Below are 15,699 nucleotides of genomic sequence, written 5' to 3' on the forward strand. Positions count from 1 at the left end.
TGGGACCTCTTTGCCACCGAAAGCAAGCAGAATGTGAAAAGGACTTGGGCGTGTTAGGCCCTGCTCACACTAGCAGTTTGAACCGGGGCGGTTCAATTACAGTGTAAGTCAATGGAGGAGTTCACACACAACCGCGCAGTTCTTCCTTACCCATGCGGTACTGCCACGGTTTCCGCGCAGTTTAAACCGCTAGTGTGAACAGTGATTCAGTGAGCCCGGACCTTAAATACAGAAATCAGTGCTAAGAGGACATTAGGATTTATTGCTAGAACGGTTACAAACAATAGTGCATAGGTAATTAATTATTAAACTCTAACGTTAGTTAGACCATTTCTTGACTATGCGGTACAGTTTTGGTCTCCGTCCTATAGAATGGATATCAATTCACTAGAATCAGTACATAGGCGAATGACTAGATACAAGAACTTAGAAATTTACTGTACGAAGAGAAGTTTAGGCATCTTAATTAACTTGGGCTCTCTGGAAAGACGTAAAGTGCGGGGTGATCTAATAGAGGTATTCAAATGGCTCAATGGATTTAACAAGGTTGATGCAGACAAGGTCATTATATCGAGACAACAGGTCAGAACGCAGTAGTAGTAATCCATTACTCGTCGTAGTAATGGCTTTGGATAAATGATGAATTAAGAAGGAAGTTGGTAAGAATTGGTTCACTTACAGATTGGTCAACGAATGGAATAGACTTAGCGACCATGTAGAGATTTTTTTTTTTTTTTTTTTAAGAAAAGATAAGATAATCTTATGGATAGGGATGACAGGTGGCGAGGGAGATGGCACTGCCTCGTGCAGGCCTTATGGTCTCTTGTAGTCTACTTCATTCTTATCTTGTTATGGGAAGATATGGATGGCATGCGGTAAGGGATATGAAACTCCCTCGTGTAGGCCTTATGGTCTCTTGCAGTCTCCTTCATTCTTATATTATTATGAGAAGATGAGACAACTTTGTAGATTGGGATGGCATGTGGTATTGGACATGGAACTGCCTAGTGTAGGCCTTATGGTCTCTTGCAGTCTCCTCCATTTTTATGTTCTTATATTCTTATGAGAAGATAACTTTATGGCAGGTGGTTAAGGACATGGAACTATCTAGTGTAGGCATTATGGTCTCTCGCAGTCTCTTCTATTATCATGTTCTTATGTTCCTTCATTCTTACGTTCTTATGAGAAGATGAGATAACTTTATGGATAGAGACGGCAAGTGGTAAAGGACATGGAACTGCCTAGTGTAGGCCTTATGGTCTCTTGTAGTCTCCTCCATTCTTATTTATGTTCAGAATATTCAAGAAAGTGTCATCCGCCTCGAACATCTGTTGCCTTTATTATTATTGTTTAATTAATCAATTTTATATTTAACTATTTATTTATCTATTTGTGTTTGTTCGTCTATTCATTTATCTATATTCTATTTATTCGTTTATTTCTTGTTTATTTACCTATTCATACATTTGTTCATCTTATGTATATTTGTTTATTTGTGTATTTGTATGTTTGTCTACTCATTTATTCATTTATCTAAGAATAACTAAAAAAAAAAAAAAAAATGACTCCCGGCTGTCTTTTAATGAACCCGGGTGTATGTTTGTCCCCCCACTGAACCGGCAAAAAGGGACACGTGTGTAATCAAAGTTTTAACCGTTAAAAAAGGAGGGCAACAAATCTTACGATTAGATCACCAGGAACAATGCCTTTGGAAACCGAAGCCGACAAAAAGAAGCGTCAAACACATTTTTGGAAGTGGGTTACAGGTACTCGGAAATATTTAAAAGCCGCTTTACAAAATTATAAGAGTTTGAGTTGCCGACTACGGAATGAACATGCCCAAACTTTTCCAAGCTTATACCAGGCTGTCAAAAAATTTTGTGTTAAGGAATCTGTGCGGGAATTTCATCAAAAGGTGATGAAGTTCAATGATTCTCTACGAAACAACAAAGATTTTCAATATTCCGATGAAACGTTTGACAGTCTTGAACTTTTTGATGGACAAATTGAAGACGGTGTTTCTGAAGGTTTTATGAAGCATTACTTTGCCGGGTAAAACTGGGCGTAGCCCGGGCGCGAAGCGCCCCGCGAGCGAAGCGAAGCGAGCAGCGCCGCAGGCCAAGCACCCACGACGCAGCCGTGGCTGGCGAAGCCAGATGCTTGTCTATTTACTAAATTATTCTTGTTAATTTATTCATTCGTCCATTTATTTATCTGTCAATCTAATTACTGATTTTTTATTTGCTTATTTATTCCTTTGTTTATCTATTTATGTTTATTTATTTATCTTTTCATTCATCAACTTGTTCATGTACTTATTTCTTCACATATTTTTTCATTTACTCATTTATTAAGTTATTTATACATTCATTTATCTATTTGTTTATTCGTTTATTTACTTATTGATTAATTAATTTATCTGTTTGTTTATTTAACTACTTATTCATATTTTTATTTTTATTTATCTATTTATTTTTATATTCATATATTTCTTTGTCTAATACTTTGTTTATTTGATTTTTGTAAGCGCCCGAAAGTAAGATCAGATCACCTGTTCAACTTGGCAGACATCTTGTCCTCCTAACCTAGTCCACGCCACACGAGGCTCACTCAAGATTCGCAGAGGCGCTGCCTGCGGTGTCGGACGGAAGGTAACCATGCACGTGGCCTACCTCACCTGATAACAAGTTGCCAGATAACCCGACGTGGCGTGAACCAAATCTGATCTCAGAGAAAGAAAACGAGAGATGGGCCAAGGATTTCGCAGATGTTGTGCAGGTTTCACGGCGTGATTGAGGTTGGAGGGGTCGTCGTATTTGTCTTCAGGTTCTTCTGTGGTTTGTTTACATTCAGGACACCGTGCAGAGTAGAATGATGCAAGACCTGGTGGCGACTCCTAGAAAGGTGTGTGGGGAAGGGAACAATAATGCATCAATGGCTTTCTAAAGAGCGGAATCCTCATCGACGTCATCAGTACATCGGTTTCGTTGATGACTTTGGTGTGAGGGAGTTGATTTTTGTTCACTTTCTCATTGACAAACTCTTCTGTGGACCATTAGCCCTGACTTTAAGTGACAGAAACGTCCACACCGGCTGCAATGAGACTGTCATAGTTGGTCAGTGTGTGACGAATTTGGTGTTTCATAAGGTAGGATGTTTCTGCTCTATAGCTATCTATCCCATAGAGAGTGGGGGTAAGGAAGGGAGATATAGATAGCAATGGTGAAGAGGAAGGAGGATACAAAGGGATGGGAGAGGAAAGGAAGAAGGATAAAGGAGATAGGGAAGGAGAATGTGAGATGGGGGAAGTTGGGGAATTTCGTCGAGTTGACGTCGGAGAAAGGTTAGGACAAGTTGAAGGACATTTGTTTTGAACGTTCCACATGGTACAATGGTAGCGTCATTGTCAGTGTATAGGAGGGAAGGTGGAGGGAGAGGAGGGAGGGGTTGATCAAGCTGTTAGTGAAGGGTGGGAAGAAAAAGAGGAGGACAGGGAAAAAGGATGAAATGGGGAGAAAAAGTATTTTCTATTCCTTTATATACCAAAAATACCAAAGTATTACTTGCCAAGTTTGCTTTTTTTGTGCATGGCCTACTAAAACATATCTTTTATCGGATTCATAAATTTCAGTCTGCTACTTGTCATTCTTATCAGGTATTCGTCACAGCTGAACCCAAACAACGTCATGTGTCTTTCCATGTAAAAAGAGTATAATGAAGTACGTGTTTGGAGGAGAAAGATTAAAATGACCTCATTCTGTTGCTCAAGACTGTTTCTCAACCAGTGTTCCACAGACCACTAAGGAGGCACAGAAACCTACCAAGGGATTCGCAAGACGATGAATTCAACAAGTTACACTCAATCCTATCATGGCTTATATGTATATATATATATATATATATATATATATATATATATATATATAAATTTATTTATCAACCATAATACACTTTAATTCTAAGCCATCAACATCGAGAGACTCGTGGAGGCCAACATGCAGAAATAGAAACGTGGTACAGCCAAGGACTTGAACCTGCACTAGCACGTGACAAGTGTTAGGGACTTAACCGATTGCGCCATCAAGTGTACATATATATATTGATAAGTATTTTAGACAAATTATTTGGATGATGGAGAACATAAACACAGGGGAAGGCTCGGAACCCTAAACACTCTAACGTTTCGTTCGCGTTTCGTTCACGTTCCGTTCTCTGAAGAAGTTCTACGCGAACGAAACGTTAGAATGTTTAGGGTTCCGAGCCTTCCCCTGTGTTTATGTTCTCCATCATCCAAATACATATATATATATATATATATATATATATATATATATATATATATTATAATTCATGATTACACAATGTGTCTTCATCGAGATGTCCGTTTTTTTTTTTGTTTTTTTTTTTCTGGGTAGTTGTGTCTCTCAGAATGTGGTTACGATTTGTATAAGATATTATAATGTTTCTATCACTAAATGTTTAGAAAAAGTGATTATACCCTATCTAATCCCATAACAAGGGGTCTCTTGAACATATAAGTTGATGTAAGGGGGCCACAAAGCTTAAAAAGTTGAGAAATGCAGCTCTGGACAGCTGTGAAGGAGGCGGGGCAGTTAGACGAATGCGCAAGACAAGGAGGGTAGGGATGAGAAGAAGAGGAAGAGCGTAAGGGGAGTGGAAAGATAGGGGAAAAGAAGGAGACAGGGCAGTCAGGATTAAAATTTCTTCGGTGATGACCAGCGTTTCTATCCAGGGGATAATATCGCGCCGAAGAAGAAGAGTCATGAATATATTCGATTTTTTTTTTTTTTTTTTCGAGTGAAGAGTCTCCACTCATAGAATGATATTACGTGACTCTGGTCCATAAGGACGTCAAATGTGTTCCTAGAATAATGATTACATAAAAATAAATAATTAGATACCCTATACAGGGGTGCTTCAAAAGGACAAGGACAACAACATACAGAGTGTAACAAAGATACTAGTGCATGAGAGTGTGGAGTGGAGAGGACAAATGGGAAAGAGGGAACAGGCCGAAACCAGACTCATCTCAAATTTCCTCTTTAAGGGTGAAGAGCCTTCGCCAGGAGACGCTGAGTACCTGCGGCCGAAGCCGTCGCCTTTGCCCCATGATGTCCTTTAGGGAATGTTCGGGCAGGTACCATTCACCGCTGGAAATAGGGGTAGGACTGCGGGATTCGAACCCACAACTAAGCGAATGTGAGGCCAGTACGCTTACGATTAAGCCACCAGCGACCCTCTTGTGGGGAGAGGAAATTGGTTTGTTGTCTTCTGAACTTTACCTCATTGTGAAAGAGAGGGGCGGCGCCCCCTATTAAAGGGCGAAGACATTAAATGAAAAAAAATTATGAACACAAAAAAATCAAATAGAAAATAAAGAAAAATAAAATAAATAAGAATAAATATATAAATGAATAAATCAGTAAATAAGTAGATGAATGAATAAAGAAATAAATGGATAGATTAATTAGTAAATAAATGAAAAGATGGATGAATAATTTAATTAATTAATTAACTAATTGATTATCAAATATATATATAGATGGACAAGTAAATAAACAAATAAACAAATAAAAAACAAAATAAATAAATTCTGTAAATATAATTTTCAGGAAGCTCGCTGGCTGAGCGGGTCAGGGCATCGATACATACGGCGAAGGTCGAGGGGATGGCGGTTCGAATCCTGCCACCGGCGAAGTTGAACCAACGGCATGGCTCATTAAATTCCACGCTACAAAGCCCTCTGTGAGGGGCACCGTCCTAGCCACCCGATAGGGGGGGGGGGAGTGTGTGACGTTAAATCATAACATCATCAAATATATTTTTCAGGAGTCGACTAGTCCGTTCTTTCTTTTCACTGGGAGGTTATGGAACTCGTTTCCCTCCTTCTCGCTGGCAGCGTCAACGGAAGCGTGCTGGTCTCACATTCGCTTATTTGTGGGTTCGAATCCCGCACTCCTTTCCGATTCCAAGCAGTGACTGCTAATTACCTCCCCCCCAACAGTCCCCAAAATGCGTAAATAGGTCAAAGGTAACGGCATCGGCCGCAGGTCTACAGTGCCTCCTGGCGTATTTGGCTCCTTAACTTTCCCTTATGTGGTTCTTGAATTCTAATTGGTGGTTTTCTTCTTTATTCATTTATTTATTCGATCAATTATTTATCAATATTTCCTTTTTGCTTATTCGTTTATTTTTCTATTTACTAATTTCTTTGTTTATTTATTTCTGCATTTACTTATTTATCTATTTATCTATTCATTTATTGATATATTTATTTACTCATTCATTTATTTATCTATTATTTTTTCATCTATTAGTTTATTTATCTTTTTATTTATTTATCTATTTATTTATTCATTTAACTGTTTACCAATTCATTCAATAATTTATCTATTTGTTTGTTTCTTATCTTTATCTTCCTTTGCGAGGATTTTTTTCTTTCTTTATTTATCTTTTTATTCACTTATTTGTTTGTTTGTTTGTTTGTTTATTTATCTATTTATTCATTTATTCTTTCACTGATTCGTTAATATAATTTTTTTTTCTTTATTTACTAATCTATTTACTGATTTACATTTACGTATTTACGATTTTATTTACCTATTTGTTTGTTTATTTACTTGTTTCTTTGCCATTTTTATAAATCTATTTCTACTTTCTGCCTTTCTGTCACTTTTGGAAATTTATGGGAAAAAAAAATATCCGAAAGGCTTTTTGGAAGACTTAAGTACACAAACGCGTCTTCGTCCGTGTCACATTATACGGCGGGGCCGGATGCGGTCAGATGACGTTTGCAAGGTCAATTGGCTTAATAAAATCACCTGGCGACAGCAGCCAGGACTTGATACAACAACCACCGTCTCCAAAAGGACACTTCGCTGTCGCCAAAAAAAAAGCCGCAACAGGTCAAAGTGGGTTACCCAGAGGGTGACCTACTCCAAAGACAAGAAGAACAAGAACAAGAACAAGAACAAGACCAACGACACCATCACCACTGCGAGAGAAATTACCACCAAGAACAAGAAGAACAAGAACAAGACCAACGACACCATCACCACTGCGAGAGAAATTACCACCAAGAACAAGAAGAACAAGAACAAGACCAACGACACCATCACCACTGCGAGAGAAATTACCACCAAGAACAAGAACAAGAAGAACAAGAACAAGACCAACGACACCATCACCACTACGAGGGCACTTACCACCAAGAACAAGAACAAGAAGAACAAGAACAAGAACAACGACACCATCACCACTGCGAGAGAAATTACCACCAAGAACAAGAACAAGAAGAACAAGAACAAGAACAACGACACCATCACCAATACGAGGGCACTTACCACCAAGAACAAGAACAAGGACAAGAACAAGAATTAAAACAAATAAAAAGTAACGCTATCCCCACGACCACACCTGCCACCAAGAACAAGGACAAGAACAAGAACAACAAGGAGAACAAAGTAACAACAAGAACAACAAGGTAATAGGCAAGAACCGGTTTATCTATAGAGTGGTGAACAAGTGCAATAGACTTAGCAACCATGTCGTGAGCGCTTAAACGATAGATTCAAGAATAGATAACTTTATGGACAGGGATGACATGTGGTCAGGGACTTGGAACTGTCTAGTTTAGGCCTTATGGTCTCTTGCGGTCTCCTCCATTCTTCTGTTCTTATGGTCTTAGTGCAAAGTGACAGCAAAAGTAACAACAACGACAACAACCTTAACGGTACCAATCTCACATTACGCAAGGTATCTAGTATATAACGTATGCCCGGCACGAGACGTCTGTAGCCGCGTTATCTGAGACTTCCCTTATCTACTATATGTAACTTGTTGTTCAGATGGGCCAATGCCCTTCAGAATACGAAAGTTATTGTTAAAAAACCTTCAAATTCGGCATTTGTCCTTAAGGTTCAAGGTCTGTGCTGAGAGACCTTCAGGTTGGGTATTTAACCTTAAAAGGTCCTTGTTGAGAAACTTTCAGGTTGGTACACTTGACCTTACAAGGTCATTGTTGAAAGACCTTCAGGTTGGACATATGACCTTAAGGCAGCCTACACACGGAGCGTCTTTGTGACGTGCGTCATTTATGTCGACCGTCGAAAAAGACGCCTGAGCGTTGCGCGTCAAATTAGCAGGATGACGCGCAACGCTCAGGCGCCATAATGACGACCGTCATTTTAACGCTGCGTGTGTAGGACAACGTTTGCGAGTATAGTTATCTAAAAACGAGCGTCTTTTTCGACGGTCGTCATAAATGACGCACGTCACAAAGACGCTCCGTGTGTAGTCTGCCTAAAAGGTCATTGTTGATAGATTTTCAAGTTGGTACACTTGACCTTAAAAGGTCATTGTTGAGAGACCTTCAGGTTGGGAACATGACCTTAAAAGGCCATTGTTGAAAGAACTTCAGGTTGGTGCACTTGATCTTAAAAGGTCATCGTTGAGAGACTTTCAGGTTGGGCACTTGGCCTTAAAAGATCATTGTTGAGAGATTTTCAGGTTGGTACACTTGACCTTAAAAGGTCATTGTTGAAAGAACTTCAGGGTGGTGTACTTGATCTTACAAGGTCATCGTTGAGCGACTTTCAGGTTGGGTACTTGGCCTTAAAAGGTCATTGTTGAGAGATTTTCAGGTTGGTACACTTGACCTTAAAAGGTCATTGTTGAAAGAACTTCAGGTTGGTGCACTTGATCTTAAAAGGTCATCGTTGAGAGACTTTCAGGTTGGGCACTTGGCCTTAAAAGATCATTGTTGAGAGATTTTCAGGTTGGTACACTTGACCTTAAAAGGTCATTTTTGAAAAACCATCAGGTTGGGTATTTGACCTTAACAGGTCATTTTTATAAGACTTTTAAGCTGGGCAGTTGTTCTTAAGGCCAAGAAGGTCATTGATGAGAAACTTTCAGGCTAGGCACTTGACCTTAAGGACAAGAAAGTCATGGTCGAAAGACCTTTAGGTTGGGCACTTGACCTTAGAAGCTCATGGTTGACTTAGGTTGGGCACTTGACCTTAGAAGGTCATTGTTGAGAGACCTTCAGGTTGGGCAATTGTCCTTAAGGTCAAGAAGATCAATACTGAAAAACCTTCAGGTTTGGCAGTTGACCTTAGAAAGTCATGTTGAGAGACCTTCATTGTGGGCAACTGTCCTTAAGGTCAAGAAGATAAATACTGAAAGACCTTCAGGTCTGGCAATTAACCTTAGAAGGTCATTGTTGAAAGACCTCCAGGTTGGGCAATTGTCCTTAAGGTTAATATCAACATTGAAAGATCTTTAGGTTTGGTAGTTGACACTAGAAGGTCATTATTGAAAGACCTCCAAGTTGGGCAATTGTCCTTAAGGTCAAGAAGGTCATTATTGAAAGACCTCCAGGGACATTGTTCTCTCTTTCGACAGGGGAACTTCTGTCCTTAAACGGCTTGAAATGTCTTTCTGAAGGACAGCGTGACAGGATTAGATAGGATATAATATTTTACGTTTGTATCTGGATGCTTGCTGGCCAAGCGTGTTAGAGCGTCGCTACTTGTGGCGGAGGTCGAGGTGACAGCAGTTCGAACCCTGCCGCCAGCGAGTTGGACCAAGGGCATGGTTCATTAAATTCCACACTACAAAGTCTTCTGTGAGGGGCACCGTCCTAGCCTCCTTATAGAAGGAGTTTCGGAACGATAAACATAATCAATGATATTTGTAGGAAAGAATGATTAATCAAACGTTTCCTTTTCACGGTAATTGATGTTTAGTGTTAGGCTATTTTCATCTGGCTAAGCGGGTTAGGGCGTCATTACTTGCGGCGAAGGTCGAGAGGGATGGCGGTTCGAATCCTGCCACCGGCGAAGTTGAACCAGGGGCATGGTTCATTAAATTCCGCGCTACAAAGGCCTCTGTGAGGGGCACCGTCCTAGCCTTCCGATAGGGGGGAGTTTGTGACATTAGAACATATTATCATCATATTTACTAAATGGAGAAAATAAAGCAAAATTTTAAATTTCCCGCCCTGCGGTCCCCCATAGGTCCGCGGAGCCCCGGTTGAAACACACTGGATTATATGCTACTGCATCAGACACCGAGTGATTTTATTCTCCAGATCCGAGAGGGGTTTGAGGGGTCAGGCCACATAAAGAATTGTCACCCCAAAACGCCCACATGAAGAATTGTCACCCCAAAACGCCCACATGAAGAATTGTCACCCCATGAGATCCCACCTGAAGAATTGTCACCCCAGAACGCCCACATGATAAAATCGTCACCCCATGAGATCCCACCTGAAGAATTATCACCCCAGAACGCTCACATGAAGAATCGTCACCCCATGAGATCCCATTTGAAGAATTGTCACCCCAGAACGCCCACATCAAGAATTGTCACCCCATGAGATCCCACCTGAAGAATTGTCACCCCAGAACGCCCACATGAAGAATCGTCACCCCCATGAGATCCCACCTGCAGGCTTGTCACCTCAGTACGCCGAATATCAACAGTGGAATAAAGATTACGTTAGATTGAATGAGGGTTATGCTTATTGTCATCAACTTATATACAACCGAAGAATCGTAAACCCAGGATGGCCCACATGAAGAATTGTCACCCTAGGATAGTCCACATGAAGAATTGTCACCCTGTCGAAGTCTAGGGGGACGATTCTTTATGTGATCTGAGGGGTCTTACCCCAGGAGACGCTTAGCTGCGAACTTATGCCGTCACCTTTGCCCTCAGTGCTCGGACTTCCAAGGTTGGGGTGACTCTTGTGGCATTTATGGGAATTGAGAGGAAGCTATACGGTGATATTCTTTAAAAAAAAATATTTATATTAATTCTATTTGAATCCTTGGAAGGGAAAGATTTATATAAGGAAAGAATATTTCTTTAAGAATACCACCGTAAGAATCTTACCGTAGTATTCTTAAAAAAAAAGTCCTTATATAAATATTTCCTTTCCAAGTACATATATAAGATTTATATAAGGAATTTTTTTTTTAAGAATACGACCGATAGTGTGACCGCTGAGACACTATGTTGCCAGCAAGTGTTAACATTGTGCTTTGTTAGACCTAACACGCTATTTTCTACTTAATCTTTGAACTATTAAAAAAAATCAAACGACTAGAAAATGGCCTGTAAAATGTCTGGTCCAGCCACTAAAAAGAGGCCTTTAAAGTTTCGACCACTAAAATGTGGGCTGCAGACTGGCAGGCTCAACCACAAAAAAGTGGTTTGCAAAAAGTCTCAGGTCCGGGCATTAAAAAGTGGCTTGCAATGTTAGGACCGACCACTAAAACGTGGCTTGCAAAATGTCATGCCAAGTTACGTGGTATGCTTGTTTGACAAACGACAAATTTCGTCACCGAGTGCCAGCCCCTTGGGGCTGCACCTCCATATGGAGGTGAGAGTGTTGACGGGGTTTGAAGACAGGCACCAGGGAGATGATCCTCTTTGATGTACGTCTCTCAGGGCCATAACAAGCAGATACCCTTTGATGACGTATTGATGATGACGTACGCACCAAAGATCTTTTCTCACCTTATAAGGAGATCGGGGGGGGGGGGGTGTTAACCCAATCTATAAACTTACTCCAAACCAATCAAAGCATTCATCGCAGTCTTCCATCTCAACCCTTCAAGCAAGGTCATCATATCAAGACAGCAGTGTAGGACTCGCAGTAATGAGTTTAAATTTGACAAATTTAGGTTTAAGAAGGAAATAGTCAAGAACTGGTTTACCAATAGGGTTGTTAACGAATAGCATAGGCTTAGTAACAATGCAGTGAGCGCTGAGAAAATAAGAGAAGATTAGATTAGATAAATTTATGGTCGGGAATGATAGGTGTTAATGAACATGGAACTGGCTAGTGTAGGCCTAACGGTCTCTTGCAATCTTCTCTATTCTTAAATTCTTGTGGTCTATGCATGAGGGTTGAATACTGTCTCCCTAACATATTTTGCTCAGTCGTAGAATATATACTTGATTTGCTTGAGTGTTTTGACCTCTGGACTGAGTTATTTTATGTTAACTTCCTCATTCTTAGTCTTGCACTGAGTTAAGAGGCCTAGGGTTACTACCTCACGCTTCGTCTAGGACATCACCTCCCTGAGTTTGTGATCAAGCACGTTGATCAGCTTTGTTTGATATAAAGTATGCTTTGAACGGAAGGTTACTACCATTGTTGTCTTGCCATTGTGTTCAGATGATGTCCCCTTTTTGGCACTGCAGTGAAGTGTTCCCAGTTTGCGTCCAGCCGACCTTCATCAGTCAGCTCAGCTGGGGGGTGGTGAGGGGACGGTAGGGGTGGAAGACTGGCACCCGCATCATTCAAGATCGAGAATACAGAATGTCTCTTCACTAGGTGGTCTGACTCTCTTGATGAATTACTTAAGGAAGTGTCGTATGATTTGCTGTTCAGCACCTGGTGACGCCACCTGTGTGGAAACAGCCAGCTGGTTCTACATAAAGTGACACTTCAGGGTTTCATGTGACGTGTGCTCTGTCCGTGACAAAGTCTCTGTCGTCACGAGCCGTTTACCTCACACGCACATACACACATATACACATACACACACACACACGCACACACACACACACACACATAACACACATACAGTCACAGTTACACATACATACCGGCTTTGTGGGGTCTTAATTCGGTTCCCGACCAGGGCTAAAAAGATTCACAAATCTGCAAACTGGTATCCCGCTCTCTTGGGCAAGTTGTTATTGTTGTCGTTGCTGTGTGTGATTCACCTTGGTCTTTGGATCATGTGTTGGACTCGTGATCGACAGCTATTTCCCTCCAGGAAGAGAGCTCAGAGCTCGCATGACCGATCTATGTGTGTGTGTGTGTGTGTGTGTGTGTGTGTGTGTGTGTGTGTGTGTGTGTGTGTGTGTGTGTGTGTGTGTGTGTGACTGTGTATGTGTGTTGTGTGTGTGTGTGTGTGTGTGTGTGTGTGTGTGTGTGTGTGTGTGTGTGTGTGTGTGTGTGTGTGTGTGTGTGTGTGTGTGTGTGTGTGTGCGTGCGCGTATGTGTGTGTATGTGTATGTGTGTGTGTGTGTGTGTGTGTGTGTGTGTGTGTGTGTGTGTGTGTGTGTGTGTGTGTGTGTGTGTGTGTGTGTGTGTGTGTGTGTGTGTGTGTGTGTGTGTGTGTGTGTGTGTGTGTGTGTGTGTGTGTGTGTGCGCACGTGCGCTCAAAGCATTACGCATAAATTGGGTCATATGTGAACTCTGAGCTTTCATACGGAAGGGTAATAGCTGACGATCACGAGTCCAACACGTAATCCAAAGCCCTGGTGAATCGTACATATATACATACACGTACAAACACACATCATTGTAACTTCATTACCCTTTCTGATCGGGGAGTGGGTGTATATCCTGGCGACATCTAACACATCAACATAATACACGCCAGGATGCAACAAGGTGGTTGCACACTAAGCAATTCTCGCTAGCATGCTACTTGCTTTTCCTACTTCCAAATGTCAAATTACTAATCTTACGTCATAGAGTGAGAGGGTGAATGATGAACTGAGAGACGTTAAACCTAGAATATGAATATTAGACACGTTGTTAGGATGTTCTTATTACGGAAGTCTAGAATATTGAAACCAAAGTCCTTTCTAGTTAAACTCAGTAGCAAAAGCAAGTAGCTGTTAGCCTAGTGTGCAACCACCTTAAGTCAGTATAACAAAGACAAGTTATAAACGTTGTCTAGAAAGGGTGGAGACTTGAATGACAAAACAATATATGCTGACCCGGCTCATACGATCGTTATCACACTGGGCTATTTTTCCTCCGACAGGCGTTATCACACTGGGCAAATTTTCCTCCGACAGGCGTTATCACACTGGGCAATTTTTCCTCCGACAGGCGTTATCACACTGGGCAATTTTTCCTCCGACAGGCATTATCACACTGGGCAATTTTTCCTCCGACAGGCGTTATCACACTGGGCTATTTTTCCTCCGACAGGCGTTATCACACTGGGCAATTTTTCCTCCGACACACGTTATCACACTGGGTTATTTTTCCTCCAGCATATCAAAAAGTCCTGGAGGTGTGTGGTACCGCCGATTAATCGGAGGTTGGATGAAAAATTAGCCCAGTGTGATAACCCCTTTACTGTGTCAGCGGTTGCTGATCTGCCTACCTAACACAGAGGGCAAAGGTGGAAGCTTTGACTACGTTCGCGTGTACTTTAACACATCTCTGTGATGAAGTACAATTTGTACATTGTACACAGAGTGTACAAGGGGTCTTTCTTCAGCTGAATAAAATCGTCAGGCGACAGCGAGAATAGACGATCAAAATCTCAAAACGGAGCGAAAAGGTTAACCTTAGGCGGTTAACCCTAATCTTCTTCGTTTACGGTGGCCGGCTTTATATATTTGATTCTGGCGAGAATCAGACTATTTTAATCTGTTTGGGAGGCATTGACCCACTGAAGGTTTGGGCTTAATTAGTGCTGTGACTACACGGGGATTAATTAGTGGATGTTAGTGTTAACTAAGCAAGGCTTAATTAGCGAGTACAGTATCATAACTGCATTATGCCTAATTAGTGGGGTTTAGTGTTAACTAAATGAGGCTTTGTGGGTTTCAGTGTTGGGGCTTAAATTTTGGATTTAACCATTGTGACTACACAAAGCTTAATTAGTGGATTAATGTTGTGAGCACTAAGCTTAATTAGTGTATTTTACTGTTGTTAATACAAGGCTTAATTAGCGTTTTAATTATGTAACAACACGGGGATTAATTAGTGGGATTTAGCATTGTGAATATGGCGCTTAATTAGTGTTTATTAGTGTTATAACCATATGGGATTTAATTAGTGTATTTAATTGCTGTTACTATGAGGTCTTGGGACTTAACTAGTGTATTTAATTACTGGCACTATGAGGTTTTGGAACTTAATGTATTTAATTGCTGTTACTATGAGGTTTAGTTAAAAAGATTAAGTTTGTGACTTTTAAAGATGTGATTCATGGTTTCCTGTTTCGCGTGCAGCACAATGAAGGAGCAATAGCCTCTCACTGCCAACCTGTCTGGCACTGTGCCATCATGACCACTTCTTTGCACAACATTAGGCTTACGACACCATTCTCTACACCCTCCCGCCCTCCACCCCCTCCTCCCACCCTCCACTTCCTCCTCCCAAACTACCCTAAGGAAAAAAAATATATATGTGTGTGTGTGTATACTTTGTATGATGGATAAATACCCAAACGCGCCAAAGATGACGTGACCGAGATTTGGTTATTTTCAGAAAACGGATGATTATCGCGCGCGTGTTTGAAATGGGTAATTTTGGTAATTGTAAGGTGATTATATTTAGGGTGAGGGAATCACCCTACCCTACCCCATTTCCTCACTCTCACCCTGCAAGGGGGAAGGGTGTCCTCCCCACCCGCCCCCACCCCCACACCACCCCCCTCTCTCTCTCTGGCTTGGGAACAATCTTGCAGTGGCCAGTTTGTGCACGGGCCCTGTTGCCGTGATGTGCATCTGCCTACTGCCGCTTAGTGAGAGCTTCATTTGTTTTACCTAAGTATGTGTGAGAAGTCAATGATCCTACGTATCATAATCACAAAGGGTAAGAATTTACGTGTTTTTTATGTTTAATCTACCACGGTTTTCTTGCGCAAAACTTGTTTTCATGCCTTAGTTTTTTTAGATGGTGTG

The 15,699-nt window shown here is 41.1% G+C and overlaps 1 protein-coding gene across 5 annotated transcripts in view; it reads left to right on the forward strand.

Moving 5' to 3' along the window:
- LOC143037974 (facilitated trehalose transporter Tret1-like) overlaps window positions 1–15,699 on the forward strand; it is a 34,632-nt gene that overhangs the window by 8,642 nt on the left and 10,291 nt on the right. Inside the window, exon 1 of one of the 5 annotated variants that reach the window (XM_076206728.1) lies at window positions 15,476–15,610. The exons of the other annotated variants lie outside the window; for them this stretch is intronic. The gene's annotated coding sequence lies outside the window, so the exon portion shown is untranslated. Of the gene's footprint in view, window positions 1–15,475; window positions 15,611–15,699 lie in introns of those variants that run through there. 5 annotated transcript variants of the gene reach the window in all.

Source organism: Oratosquilla oratoria, chromosome 23 (genome assembly GCF_046742065.1).
Source record: "Oratosquilla oratoria isolate Oo_2021 chromosome 23, ASM4674206v1, whole genome shotgun sequence".
NCBI lineage: Eukaryota > Metazoa > Arthropoda > Malacostraca > Stomatopoda > Squillidae > Oratosquilla > Oratosquilla oratoria.